Source organism: Bos javanicus, chromosome 8, assembly GCF_032452875.1.
Source record: "Bos javanicus breed banteng chromosome 8, ARS-OSU_banteng_1.0, whole genome shotgun sequence".
In the NCBI taxonomy this organism is placed as follows: domain Eukaryota; kingdom Metazoa; phylum Chordata; class Mammalia; order Artiodactyla; family Bovidae; genus Bos; species Bos javanicus.
Genome location: NC_083875.1, coordinates 102,834,766 through 102,849,417, shown reverse-complemented (window position 1 = coordinate 102,849,417; position 14,652 = coordinate 102,834,766). Strand labels below are relative to the sequence as shown.

Below are 14,652 nucleotides of genomic sequence, written 5' to 3'. Positions count from 1 at the left end.
TCGAACCTGTGTCTCTTGTGTCTCCTGCTTTGGCAGGAGGATTCTTTACCACTGGCGCCACCTGGGAAGCCCAGAAAGCACCAAGGATTCTAGTTTTGAGAAATAACCTTGTAAATCCTTGTAAAATCCTTTTGTAAATAAGAATATTACTTTGGGGCAGTGACTTCATTGTTAGCTCGTGGCCCACAGAAGTGGAGAGAGGGCAGAGGATAGAAATCTATGATCTGAGGCCCGTGTTGTAGGTGAACTTATCTTTCGATACTAAGATCTGAGTTGACTGTTCCCGACTCTGGTTATTCACTTCCATTTCAGATCTACCACATTTTTGGTGGTCGGCTCAAGCACTGCCAGGACAGCCTGTATTCACTGAGATAGTAAGGTCAAGGCTTCAAAAATACCAAAGGTATGATGCAATTCACCTAGCGGCTTGGTGAAAGAAGACCCAGTCAAAACCAAAGCTGAACTAATACTAAATCAATCAGGAGTGATGCTTGGCTTTACAATAGGATTCCCTTAAATAATATTCCTGTATTGTGCTTAAATATTTGTGGTAGGAGTTGTAAATTAACAATATGAAACACTATTACAACTTGTAGGTGAACAATAAATATCACAGCTGAGTGAATTATTGACTTTTTACTGTGGAAGACAGGAAGGGGTAGAGAGATGAGGAAAGATGACCAAAAAAACTAAAAGAGAAGAGTAACAACCACTGATGTTAGCATCTCTCAGAAGACGATGTGAGTACATGGCATACGGATTCATTTTACAAAAGTTCACCTGACCATCCATCAACGGTGAATACATCTAGTACATAACGCAAAATACACAGGCTAAGTATTTGATGTAGAGTAATCCTGTCTGTGGTGTAGCAAGCTGCTTTAGAAGACGTGCTACTAAAGGATTTTTGAAAAATAATGAATCGGAATCTGAAAAGAATAGATTTATGTATATACACATGTATAACTGAACCATTTAGCTAACACCTGAAACTAACACAGCATTGTAAATCAACTCCTGCCCATGGGATTCTTAACTTACTTCAATTAATAAATAAAGGGAAAAACAATTAAGAGCAAAAACTGACCAGATCAGACACACACAAAAATAATGATGCCACCTCATTCTCTCTCCTCAAACATCTACCAATCATTTAGGAACAGAGAGGTGATATTTAATCACATTCCCTCAGTTCAAACATGTCACTGACACCTGAATCCAAACTACTATATTACAGTCAAGTTGCATCTGTTATTTTTATATTTAAGGTGATTAGACTTAAACAAACTTAGGAACAACTTGGTAATCAAATAAAGAAGGGCATTCAAAAACATATTTGTTCAAATGTGGGATTGTGCCATAATCCACTTACCAAGGCAGGTAGTTACAATGGGAATACATTTCACAGCAGTACAAAAACTATCTTTCCATGAGCCAGACATTAAAGAATGATATTTTGCTGTCATAAATAGAGAAAATATCCATGCATATTAGATAAGTGCCTTATAAATATTATTTCATAGAATCTTCATAATAGATCTGTATGATAGGTATTATTATCCTTTTTATAAAGGTATAAACTAAGACTCAGAGAGGTTAGGTAAACTTACCAAGAGCACACAGCGAGCAAGTGGGAGAACCCATACTGGAACCCAAGACTGTCTGAACCCAGAGCTCCTACGCTGACTGACTCCACAACACAGATCGAGGCTTGATGTTTCTGACACGGAGGACAGATGGAACAGGAATAAGTAGGCCCTCAGGGGTGTCTTCTTGGTAGTTACTATGGAAGAAGTTGCATGTAGATTTCCCCCAAATGTGACACTAAGGACATAGCTGAGGGTCAAATCAAGTGAAAGGCAAGTAGCAGTCCTCTCAGTCAACAAATATTTAATGGGTAAATGGATAATATGAGGGGTACTGCTCATCTAATGGGGCTTCCCAGGTGCTCGGGGTAAAGAATCCACTTGCCAAGGCAGGAGATGCAGGAGACACAGGTTCATCCCCTGGGTCAAGAAAATTCCCTGGAGGAGGGAATGGCAACCCACTCCAGTATTCTTGCCTGGAGAATTCCATGGACAGAGGAGCCTGGTGGGCTACAGTCCATTGGGTTGCAGAGAGTCAGACATGACTGAGTGACTGAGTGTGAACACAAGCATTTCTAACAAGGAATTAGGGGATGCTTCCATACCCCAAAAGGCAAAAACTATGTCCTTCCATTTGTGGCCACAAGTACTGGTCACCAAACCACATTAAGACTTCCTCACCCAACGCTAAAATACAGAGCTTTTTATAAGTGACTCTCGGGAAGGGTGACGGTCTACTAGGAGATTGAGAAATGACTAGCCTAAGTCATGATTCAGCGTGGGTAAGGGGTTTACGGAGTCCACATATGACCAGAAAACAGTCCATCTATAACAGGCAACTTGACTGAAACTAACCAGCAGACTGGAAATGGACATAGTGACCTTGTCCTCAGTCACACTCTTAATTAATGAACAAATCACTCATTGAGGCAGACAATAGAAACATTCAAGTCATGTTATATAATAGCAAGACACAGTGCCGAAAGGAACAGCAAGAAGTAGTGCTTATTTGATTCATGTGCCAGACTGGAAGTGCTCCTTGGACTTGGGCATCCAGGGTAATTATATATTCTGCTGGTAGTGGCTCAAATCCAGTTTTAAAATAGCCACTCCCTTCACTGATGAAAGGTTTCTTGGGGCTAACAGCATCCCATCTGTGTCATCTGGGCCCTCCAGAAAACAGATCCTGAGACAGATTTAGGAGTGTAAAAGGCTTACTGGGATTAACACTTGTGAAAGGACAAAGGAGGAAACTGGATTAGGGCAGGGGAGCTGTCAGACCATGACATGATCTGACAAAGTCTCTGTCAGCCAGCAGGGAGCTCTGAGCATGTGAGAAGAGGCCTGTGTCAGGCAGAACAGGACGGGACCTTGTGTCACAGTCCTGCACAGCCACTGGATGGGGCCACCCGAGAAGACCACCATCTCAGCTCAAGAGTTGAGGCCAATCAGAACCAGGTAACAGTGGAGGCTGTGGGTTAACCCCCCTCCTCACAGGTGCACAATGAGCCCTTTCTTGAAGAGGGAATCTGAGCAATGTATCTGTATGTCTGACACACCATCCTAATATCCAGAAAGAGGTAGTCCCTGCAAAAGGGATCCAGAGTTCTCTTCCCACATGGGGCAGGGGTGGAGGCAGAAACCCTTTCCTTCCCTCCTAGTTTGAAATTTCTAGCACAACATGAGGGCTCCCTGAGGGTAAGAAAACCAAGGATACCCGTGATTGCGGCCTCCAGATTCAAGATTATCAAGATTTCATTATCAGATTATCAAAATTCAGCAGGTACTTACTGTGCGTGGGCCCAGGCTACCCAGCACCCATCTGGGACTCTCTTAAGCACCATAGGAAAGTGAAGTTGCTCAGTCGGGTCCGACTCTTTGCGACCCCATGGACTGTAGCCTACCAGGCTCCTCTGTCCATGGAAGTTTCCAGGCAATAGTATTGGAGTGGATTGCCGTTTCCTTCTCCAGTGGATCTTCCCGACCCAGGGATGGAACCCAGTCTCCCGCATTGTAGACATATCACAGGACCAGTTTATTCCATTGATACTGACACCACCAGGCTTCGGATGGGAGGAAGACAGTTTGGGCAGTGGGAAGAATAATCATAAATCTTGGATTATGAATCCTTCAGGAAAGGGTCAAGGAGTTCTGAAGATAAAAATCATTCGTGTAACAATTTTGCCATAGGCCAGACCTAATTTGAAAACATGAAAATCTGTTTCATATCATCAATGTAAGGATCTGAAGAAATTTTTTATGTAAAGAGCTTGGCATGTAGACAGCTACATGTAAAAGAATGAAATAAGAACACTCTTTAACACTATACACAAAAATAAACTCAAAATGGATTAAAGACCTAGATGTAAGACTAGATACTATAAAACTCTTAGAGGAAAAGCAGAGCACCCTTTGACATAGATTGCATCAATACCTTTTTTGATCCACTTTCTAGAGTAATGAAAAGAAAAACAAAAATAAACAAATGGGACCTAATTAAGCATTAAATCTTTTGCACAGCAAAGGAATCTATAAGCAAAATGAAAAGACAACCCACAGAAGGGGAAAAGATATTTGCAAACCATGGGATCAACAAGGGATTACTCTCTCAAATATACAAACAGCTCATGCAGCTCAATATTAAAAAATCGAGCAACCTAATAAAGAACATAGGCAGAAGAACACATATCTTTTCCAAAGAAGATATACAGATAGCCAACAGGCACGTGAAAAGATTAACATTGCTAATTACTAGAGAAAGGCAAATCGAAACTACAATGAAGTATCACCTCACACCAGTCAGAATGGCCATCATCAAAAATCTACAAATAACAAATGCTGGAGAGGGTGTGGAGAAAATGGAGCCTGCCTACATTCTTGTGGTAATGTAAATTGGTACAGGCACTATAGAGAACAGTATGGAGGTTCTTTAAAAAATAAAAAATAGAGCTACCATATGATCCGTTAATCCCACTCCTGGGCATATATCCAGAGAAAACCAAAACCATAATCTGAAAAGCTACCTGCATCCTAATGTTCACTGCATCACTATTTACAGTTGCCAGGACATGGAAACAACCTAAACTTCCATCTACAGATGAATGGATGAAAAAAGCTGTGGTCCATGTATACAGTGGAATATTACTCAGCCATAAGAAAGAATAAAATGATGCCATTTGTAGGGACATAGATGGTCCTAGAGATTATCATACCAAGTGAAGCAAGTCAGAAAGAGAAAGATAAACATCATATGATATCATTTCCATGTGGGATCTAAAAAAATGATACAACTGATCAGATCAGATCAGATCAGATCAGTCCCTCAGTCGTGTCCGACTCTTTGCAACCCCATGAATCGCAGCACGCCAGGCCTCCCTGTCCATCACCAACTCCCGTAGTTCACCCAGACTCACGTCCATCGAGTCAGTGATGCCATCCAGCCATCTCATCCTCTGTCGTCCCCTTCTCCTCTTGCCCCCAATCCCTCCCAGCATCAGAGTCTTTTCCAATGAGTCAACTCTTCGCATGAGGTGGCCAAAGTACTGGAGTTTCAGCTTTAGCATCATTCCTTCCAAAGAAATCCCAGGGCTGATCTCCTTCAGAATGGACTGGTTGGATCTCCTTGCAGTCCAAGGCACTCTCAAGAGCCTTCTGCAACACCACAGTTCAAAAGCATCAATTCTTCGGCACTCAGCCTTCTTCACAGTCCAACTCTCACATCCATATATGACCACAGGAAAAACCATAGCCTTGACTAAATGAAACTTTGTTGGCAAAGTAATGTCTGCTTTTGAATATGCTATCTAGGTTGGTCATAACTTTCCTTCCAAGGAGTAAGCGTCTTTTCATTTCATGGCTGCAGTCACCATCTGCAGTGATTTGGGAGCCCCCAAAAATAAAGTCTGACACTGTTTCCAGGACCAGATGCCATGGTCTTCGTTTTCTGAATGTTGAGCTTTAAGCCAACTTTTTCACTCTCCTCTTTCACTTTCATCAAGAGGCTTTTTAGTTCTTCTTCACTTTCTGCCATAAGGGTGGTGTCAACTGCATATCTGAGGTTACTGATATTTCTCCCAGAAATCTTGATTCCAGCTTGTGCTGGAATTCCAGCTTTTATGATGATCCAACCGATGTTGGCAATTTGATCTCTGGTTCCTCTGCCTTTTCTAAATCCAGTTTGAACAACTTGAAGTTCATGGTTCACATATTGTTGAAGCCTGGCTTGGAGAATTCTGAGCATTACTTTACTAACGTGTGAGATGAGTGCAATTGTGTGGTAGTTTGAACATTTTGGCATTGCCTTTCTTTGGGACTGGAATGAAAACTGACCTTTTCCAGTCCTGTGGCCACTGCTGAGTTTTCCAAATTTGCTGGCATATTGAGTGCAGCACTTTCACAGCATCATCTTTTAGGATTTGAAATAGCTCAACTGAATTCCATCACCTCCACTAGCTTTGTTTGTAGTGATGCTTCCTAAGGCCCACTTGACTTCACATTCCAGGATGTCTGGCTCTAGGGTAGTGATCACACGATTGTGATTATCTGGGTCATGAAGATCTTTTTTGTATAGTTCTTCTGTGTATTCTTGCCACCTCTTCTTGATATCTTCTGTTTCTGTTAGGTCCATACCATTTCTGTCCTTTATTGAGCCCATATTTGCATGAAATGGTCCCTGGTTTCTCTAATTTTCTTGAAAAGATCTCTAGTCTTTCCCATTCTATTGTTTTCCTCTTTGTTTGCACTGATCATTCAGGATTTATTTCTCCTTGCTGTTCTTTTGAACTCTGCGTTCAAACCGGTATATCTTTCCTTTTCTACTTTGCTTTTCACTTCTCTTCTTTCACAGCTATTTGTAAGGCCTCCTCAGACAGCCATTTTGCTTTTTTGCATTTCTTTTTCTTGGATATGGTCTTGATCCCTGTCTCCTGTACAAATTCACAAACCTCTGTCCATAGTTCTTCAGGCACTGTATCTGTCATATCTAATCTCTTGAATCTATTTGTCACTTCCACTGTATAATCATAAGGGATTTGACTTAGGTAATACCTACATGGTCTAGTGGTTTTCTCTACTTTCTCAATATAAGTCTGAATTTGGCAATAAGGAGTTCATGATCTGAGCCACAGTCAGATCCTGGCCTTTTTTTTGCTGAATGTATAGAGCTTCTCCATCTTTGGCTGCAAAGAACATAATCAATCTGATTTTGGTGTTGACCATCTGGTGATGTCCATGTGTAGAGTCCTCTCTTATGTGATATCAAAATGTGTGATAACTCTATTTTGGTAGTAATGGTCTCAGCGAGGCAACAGTGAGTGGAGGCATGAAGGGAGATCTTAATTCCTTGCCCAGGAACTGAATCTAGGTAGCCTGGATGGGAACCAGGGATCCTAGCCCCCAGACCAGCAAGGGCTAGAGGCTAGAAGCTATTTTTCCCTGGATCTTTGCCCTCAGTGAAAAATGCATTTATCACTGCGGCAGTGAGTGGAGGCATGAATCGAGATTTTAATTTCCTGCCCAGGAATTGTTCCCTGCCCAAAAAATTGAATTTGTTTAGATGAGACAGAAGCAAGGCAGAGATGCACACCCAGATAGAAGGGGTGTGGGCATCGCCCTAGTGAAGAGGAGGACAGTAAAGAGATGGTTAAGTCATTTATATAGATCCGTTCTTCTGTGTCTTTGTCTTCCTTAAGGCCAATTATCTGATTTTTTCCCCATACTTGACCTACACTAGGACCCTCCCCTGGGTACACCTGCATCCCTCAACCAAAATGGATCTTGAAGTGAAGGCTTCTGGGAGGAGCAAGACTCGTTATGGCCTGGAGTTATTCCTTGAATTTTGACTCACAGGGAGCCTTTCTGTGCTTGTGTAGTGTCTTCCTTGTCCTGAAAGAGGTGAGAGCTGAGATCCCTTAATCCTTTACTCAAACAGGGTTTTACTTCTGTGTCCCTGCCATGATTCTTACCTAGATTATTGCCATGAGTGTTCCCTTAAGGTGTTTACAAGGGACAAACACTGGCTATTTACCCTGTTACTGTTGTTACTTCTATTCTGGAGGGCAAACAGGAGGCTGACGTCAATGTCTTAACTGGAGCCCTACCATCTCGTGTCTTAGGAAATGCTAATAGGGGTATCTAGCCTGAAGCCCACATCTTCGTGCCCCATGAAATGTAAACAGGAGGCCAGTTCTAAATGTCTGACCTGGAGCCCGTCTATCTCTTGCATAAATAATAGACAATTACTGGCATTACCGACTCAATGGGCATGAGTTTGAGCAAACTCCGTGAGATGGTGAAGGACAAGGAAGCCTGGGATGCTGCAGTCCATGGGGTCGCAAAGAGTTGGACATGACTGAGCAACTGAACAGCAACTGGCTAACCACTTGGTAAGAAAGAAAATGGAGTGACAGTTTTTTCAGGAGAGCCTGGCCTGGGAAACAAGGTCTGGTCAGCAGTGCTGACAGGGATTATCCAGCCGCCAGAAATCCCACAACCTAACACAACTACCTTCCTCTCCCCATGTTTCTATTAAAGCTGAACTAGTTCCTCACACCGTTTTCCGCAGACACCCCATGAGCAAGCCCATCTCTGGACCCCAGTCCTTGCTGCTTCCTTTGTTTGAAACACTCATCTCCCAGATACCGGCATGGCCCACTGTCTCACGGCCTCCTGGCTCTGGGTGACTCCTCCACACCCCAAGTCTAAGTAGCGCTCTTTCCCCACCTTTCCTGGTAAGCCTTCCATATTTATTTGTTTATTGCCTGTACCCACTCCCTCTAGAATGTAAACATGCTGAAGGAGTTTCTTTTATTCTCTGCAGTATCCAACAGGTGAAACAGTGCTCAGCGTGACACAGCAGGCACGCCAGGCTTGTTTCTTCCATATGTGGCCTTCCTGACCTGCACCAGAAAGATCAGAGAGCCCATCTTCTTTCTCCCTTGTCTGGTGGTAATATTTTCATGAGTGTGTTTTAGCTCAGGCCAAAGAATGTGGGGGCCTTGAGTGCCAGGAGCCAGCACGGGAGTTCCCACCCATGACAAAGGTCATGCGGAGAGGCCTGATATGCAAAGGTGAGTCAGGACTCAAGGGCCCCCCCTGGACCTGCCCGAGTATCTACCCCAAAACCAAAATTTGTCTGTTTTACTATTTCACAACTTTCACCAACTCTTCTGACATTAACGGGGGGCTATCTCTTACAGAGAAAAAAATTTTCTTCCCCAGGAAATCTTCCTGACCCAGGGATTGAACCCAGGTCTCCCGCATTGCAGGCCGATTCTTTACCATCTCAGCCACCAGGGAAGCCTTTGAAAGACTATTGGAAGGCACTAGAGGTCTCTGTGTATACAGGTTAAAACGGAAGAGCAGATTTACAGGATTCAGAAGTAAAGGAGGGATTGTGTGAGGGGAGCTCAGGAGACAGCCTGTGCCTGGGCTTTACTGTTTTCAGCTTCCTCAAGGTGGTTTGACTGATTCGATTCTCACCTTTTTTTTTTTTTTTTTTTAAGAAATTTCCGATGTGGACCATTTTTACAGTCTTTATTGATTTTGTTACAATATTGCTTCTGTTTTTATGTTTGGTTTTTTGGCTGTGAGGCATGTTGGATCTTAGCTCCCTGACCACTGGACCGGCAGGTAAGGTCCTGACTCATAGATTCTTGTAGAAAAATATGAGCCTTGATTCAACAAAAACAAAGAAATTCCTACATTTGTCATCATCTTGTATGATACATATATTGCTATACCTCTTCCCCAAACTGACAGCTATGCCCACATCTCCCCATTGCTTTAAGGCCAGGAAAAGATTTGTAAAAAGCTTCTCCTCGCCACTCAGTTGTTGCTCTCAAATCTCTTTCACTGCACTTTTTCATCTCAGCTCTAAGGCAAGGAATATAATAAGAATCCATTTATGTCTTCTCTATCTTTAAAAGTGCAATAATAATAATGCACGTTCATTCAGTGGGTGGGTCCCAGGTACTTAACTTGTACCACAAATGCAAGCACATAGTGTCTGCTTTTTTGGTATAGAAGCATCCCCTAATTCCTTTTAGAAGTGCCTGTGTTCATGCTCGGTCACTCAGTCGTGTCTGACTCTGCAACGCTGTGGACTGTAACCCACCAGACTCCTCTGGAAATTTTCTAGGCAAGAATACTGGAGTGGGTTGCTGTTTCCTTCTCCAAGGATCTTCCTGACCCAGGGGTCGAACTCACATCTCCTGCATTGGCAGGAGGATTATTTACAACAGAACCACCTGGGAAGCCCCATCAGATGAGCAGTACCCCTCAAATTATCCTTTCACCCATCAAATATTTGTTGACCAAAAGGGTTGCTTCTTGCCCTTCACTTGATCAGACTCTCAGCCATGTCCCTAATGTCACATTTTAGGGAAATCTATATGTAACTTCTTCAGCCCTGAGGGTCTAAAGCATTACTTATTCCTGTTCCATCTGTCCTCCGTGTCAGAAACTTTAAGCCTCGATCTGTGTCGTGGAATCAGTCAGCATAGGAACTCTGGAATCAGACAGTCTTGGGTTCCAATATGGGTTTTCCCACTTGCTCGCTGTGTGATCTTGGTAAGTTTACTTAACCTGAGTCTTAGTTTATACCTTTATAAACAGGATAATAATACTTAGCATACTGATCTATTATGAAGATTCCATGAAATAATATTTATAAAGCACTTGTCTAATACTCATTGATATTTACTCTATGAGAGCAAAATATTATTTTTTAATATCTGTCCCCAGTACAGATGGTTTTTGTACTGCTGCCAAATGTATTTCCATTGTAACTACCTGCCTTGGTAAGTGGATTATGGCACAATTCCATGCTTGAAGAAATATGTCTTTAACAGCCCTTCTTTATTTGATTGCCAATTGTTTCTAAGCTTACTTAAGTCTAATCATCTTAAAAATTAAAATAACAGATGCAAGTTGACTGTAATAAAGTAATTTGGATTCAGGTGTCAATGCCATGTTTGAACTGAGGCATGAAATACTACCTCTCTGTTTCTAAAAGATTACCTCTAAATGTCTGAGGCATGGGCAGCTCACCTCTGTAATGACTGGTTCATGTGTGCTCATGGGCTCAGTTGTATTTGACTCTTTGAGACCCCGTGGGCTGTAGCTCACTGTCAGGAAGCATTTAACAGGAGGCTTCCTGTGTGCTGTTTTGGGTCTGCCATGAATCCTCTGTCCCTTATTAATTCCTGAATACTCAGGAATTAAGTGGAGTAGCAAGGTGGTCCCAGGGCTTAGGAATGCACGCATTTCCTTCCTTAGTTTTTCCATATGGTGATAAGTAACTGTTTACGACCTTCTTCCTTTTTATGAGCCATACAGTGCAAGTGATTATTTACAACCCTCTCTCTTTCATATGGATGACCTCATATTTCCTTGTTAACTTGTAAGTTTTGATTTTATCTCTGCTGAAAATAGCTGCCTTGTCAACATTCAGAAAACAAAGGTCATGGCATCCGGTCCCATCACTTCATGGGAAATAGACGGGGAAACAGTGGAAACAGTGTCAGACTTTATTTTGGGGGCTCCAACATCACTGCAGATGGTGACTGCAGCCATGAAATTAAAAGACGCTTTCTCCTTGAAAGGAAAGTTATGACCAACCTAGATAGCATATTGAAAAACAGAGACGTTACTTTGCCAACAAAGGTCCATCTAGTCAAGGCTATGGTTTTTCCTGTGGTCATGTATGGATATGAGAGTTGGACTGTGAAGAAGGCTGAGCACCGAAGAACTGATGCTTTTGAACTGTGGTGTTGGAGAAGACTCTTGAGAGTCCCTTGGACTGCAAGGAGATCCAACCAGTCCATTCTGAAGGAGATCAGCCCTGGGATTTCTTTGAAAGGAATGATGCTAAAGCTGAAACTCCAGTACTTTGGCCACCTCGTGCAAAGAGTTGACTCATTGGAAAAGACTCTGATGCTGGGAGGGATTGGGGGCAGGAGGAGAAGGGGACGACAGAGGATGAGATGGCTGGATGGCACCACTGACTCGATGGACGTGAGTCTGAGTGAACTCCGGGAGTTGGTGATGGACAGGGAGGCCTGGAGTGCTACAGTTCATGGAATCACAAAGAGTCGGACACGACTGAGCGACTGAACTGAACTGAACTGAACTGAGCATGCATGCACACTGTTGATTTACAGTGTTGTGTTGCTTCAAATGTATAGCAAAGTAATTCAGCTATATATGTATATATACTTCTATTCTTTTCAGATTCTGAATCATTGTTTTTCAAAAATACTTTAGTAGCACTGTCTACTGGAGAAGGCAATGGCAACCCACTCCAGTACTCTTGCCTGGAAAATCCCATGGATGGAGGAGCCTGGAAGGCTGCAGTCCATGGGGTCGCTAAGAGTAGGACAGGGCTGTGCGACTTCACTTTCCCATTTCACTTTCATGCTTTGGAGAAGGCAATGGCAACCCACTCCAGTGTTCTTGCCTGGAGAATCCCAGGGATGGGGGAGCCTGATGGGCTGCCGTCTATGGGGTCGCACAGAGTTGGACATGACTGAAGTGACTTAGCAGGAGAAGCAACACTGTCTACTAAAGCACCTTGCTACACCACAAACAAAATTGCTCTACATCAAATACCCTGTGTGTCTTGCATTCTATGATAGACGTGTTCACCGTTTATGGTGAACAAGTGAACTTTTGTGAAATGAATCCTTATACCATGTGCTTGCATCATCATCTGAGAGCTGCTAGCATCAGTGGTTGTTACTCTTCTATTTTCTTTTCATGCTCATCTTTCCCCATCTCTCTACCCCTTTTCTTTCACAGTATAAAGGTTGATAATTCATTCAACTGTGATGTTTATTGGTAATCTACAAGTTGTGAGAGTGTTTCATATCATTAATTTACAACTCATACCACAAATATTTAAGCACAATACCGGAATATTATTTAAGGGAATCCTATTGTAAAGCCAGGCATCACTCCTGATTGATTTAGTATTAGTTCAGCTTTGGTTTTGACTGGGTCTTCTTTCACCAAGCCGCTAGGTGAATTGCATCATACCTTTGGTATTTTTGAAGCCTTGACCTTACTATCTCAGTGAATACAGGCTGTCCTGGCAGTGCTTGAGCCAACCACCAAAAATGTGGTAGATCTGAAATGGAAGTGAATAACCAGAGTCGGGAACAGTCAACTCAGATCTTAGTATCGAAAGATAAGTTCACCTACAACACGGGCCTCAGATCATAGATTTCTATCCTCTGCCCTCTCTCCACTCCTGTGGGCCAGGAGCTAACAATGAAGTCACTGCCCCAAAGTAATATTCTTATTTACAAAAGGATTTTACAAGGATTTACAAGGTTATTTCTCAAAACTAGAATCCTTGGTGCTTTCTGGGCTTCCCAGGTGGCGCCAGTGGTAAAGAATCCTCCTGCCAAAGCAGGAGACACAAGAGACACAGGTTTGATCCTTGAGCCAGGAGATCCCCCAGAGTAGGGAAAGGCACCCCATTCCAGTATTCTTTCCTGGAAATCCCATGGGCAGAGGAGCCTGGTGGGCTAGACTCCGTGAGGTTGCAAAGAGTCAGACACAACTGATCACATTCTAGTGCTTTTCAGACAGGATTTAAGCTTCAGTCATTCCAGAGGTGATTCTAGGTATCAGGTGCTATGGTAGGTTCAAAGCAGGAGAAAGACATCTCCACCAGCAGCAGAAAATTACAGTGTGGAGCTCTAAGGGTTGGGAGTGGTGGTGGAATGGGATTGTAAGCCTGTGTGAAGCAGTGGTAGCTCACTCTCCCTTTGCACCACAGTCCAGGGAAAGTGAGGCCCGTTGTGCAAACCTGGTTGCTTATAGGCTGCCCTCCGTTCTTGGAAAGAATCAAATGAGGGAAATAAAGTCCAGAGCCTTTGCTACCATTTATCAAATTCAGTTCTTCCATCCCAGGGGCTTGAAAACCCACAACCCACCTATGATGACAAAACACCAGTGACTGGATATCAGTTCAGCATGAGCTAGTAACGGTCACACAGGACCTGGGATGACTTTTTCTAAAATATGGACCATTTTTATAAAAATCTGTAGCTGTATTTCTTCTGTTTTATGTTTTGACTTTTTGGCCACAAGGCATGTGGCGTCTTAGCTCCCAGGTCAGGGGAAAGATGTCCCCTGCGTTGGAAGGCAATGTCTTAACCACTGGACCACCAGGGAAGTCCCTGGGGAAACTTTTAAAACAAGCATAGATAGAATGCCCCAATTCCTAGGTCCACTGCCCGTGCACGCTCCTCTCATGACACCAGTCACTCTCTCTTTTAGGGGTGCAGAAGGGGACCATTGGGATTCCCTGGTGGCTCAGCCGTAAAGAATCCGCCTGCCAATGCAGGAGACTTGGGCTCAATTCCTGGGTCATGAAGATCACCTGGAGAAGGAAATGGCAAAGCACTCCAGTATTCTTGCCTAGGAAATTCCATGGAGAGAGGAGCCAGATGGGGTACAGTCCGTGGGCTCACACAGAGTCAGACCCGTTGAGCAAGGCAGAATGTGCTGTAGCTTTTAACAAGCTCCAGTTGAGGTTCAAGGATCCTAACACAACATTGTCCTCTCACCTTCCAGGCTCTTCCCACATGCTCTGCACTTCTGGAGTCCCTCCCTAGCTTTCAAGACCCACCCCAAGTCCTGCTGTCTCCAGGAATAAGTCTCTGACCACCAGCCCAAGATGCACTGGACATTCTGTTGAGGGTTCCACACACAGAGTTCTGTTGAATCCCTGCAGTGACCCACAGGTGGGTGTAATTATCCCCATGATGAGCAACCTGAGGCTCAGAGATCTTAAATCTGTCCTCATGGCATCAAAATGGCAGAGATAGGAAGGAAGCTCAGGTCTCCATGACTCCAAAACCTGAGTTCTTAGGCATTTTCCGTTTTATAAAATATGTGTTTATTTTTGGCTGTATTGGGTCTTACAAGCAGGTGGACCACAACTCAATAGTTGTGACTCATGAGCTTAGTTGCTCTGTGGCATATGGGATCTTAATTCCCTGAACAGGGATTGAACCACATCTCCTCTACTGGAAGGCAGATTAACCAATGGACCACC

General features: G+C 43.3%; 1 protein-coding gene and 1 long non-coding RNA gene across 2 annotated transcripts in view; both read left to right on the top strand.

Moving 5' to 3' along the window:
* Positions 1–8,768, top strand: part of ZFP37 (ZFP37 zinc finger protein) — an 83,580-nt gene extending 74,812 nt beyond the window's left edge. Inside the window, exons 4-7 of the transcript XR_009738219.1 lie at positions 7,318–7,478; positions 7,819–7,969; positions 8,118–8,314; positions 8,404–8,768. The gene's annotated coding sequence lies outside the window, so the exon portion shown is untranslated. The remainder of the gene's footprint in view (positions 1–7,317; positions 7,479–7,818; positions 7,970–8,117; positions 8,315–8,403) is intronic.
* A 28-nt stretch (positions 8,769–8,796) lies between these two features.
* LOC133253174 (uncharacterized) lies at positions 8,797–13,454 on the top strand. The gene is made up of 2 exons (XR_009738220.1): positions 8,797–9,215; positions 10,045–13,454. It is a non-coding gene; the product is annotated as an uncharacterized LOC133253174 (long non-coding RNA).
* Positions 13,455–14,652: the final 1,198 nt, after the last annotated feature.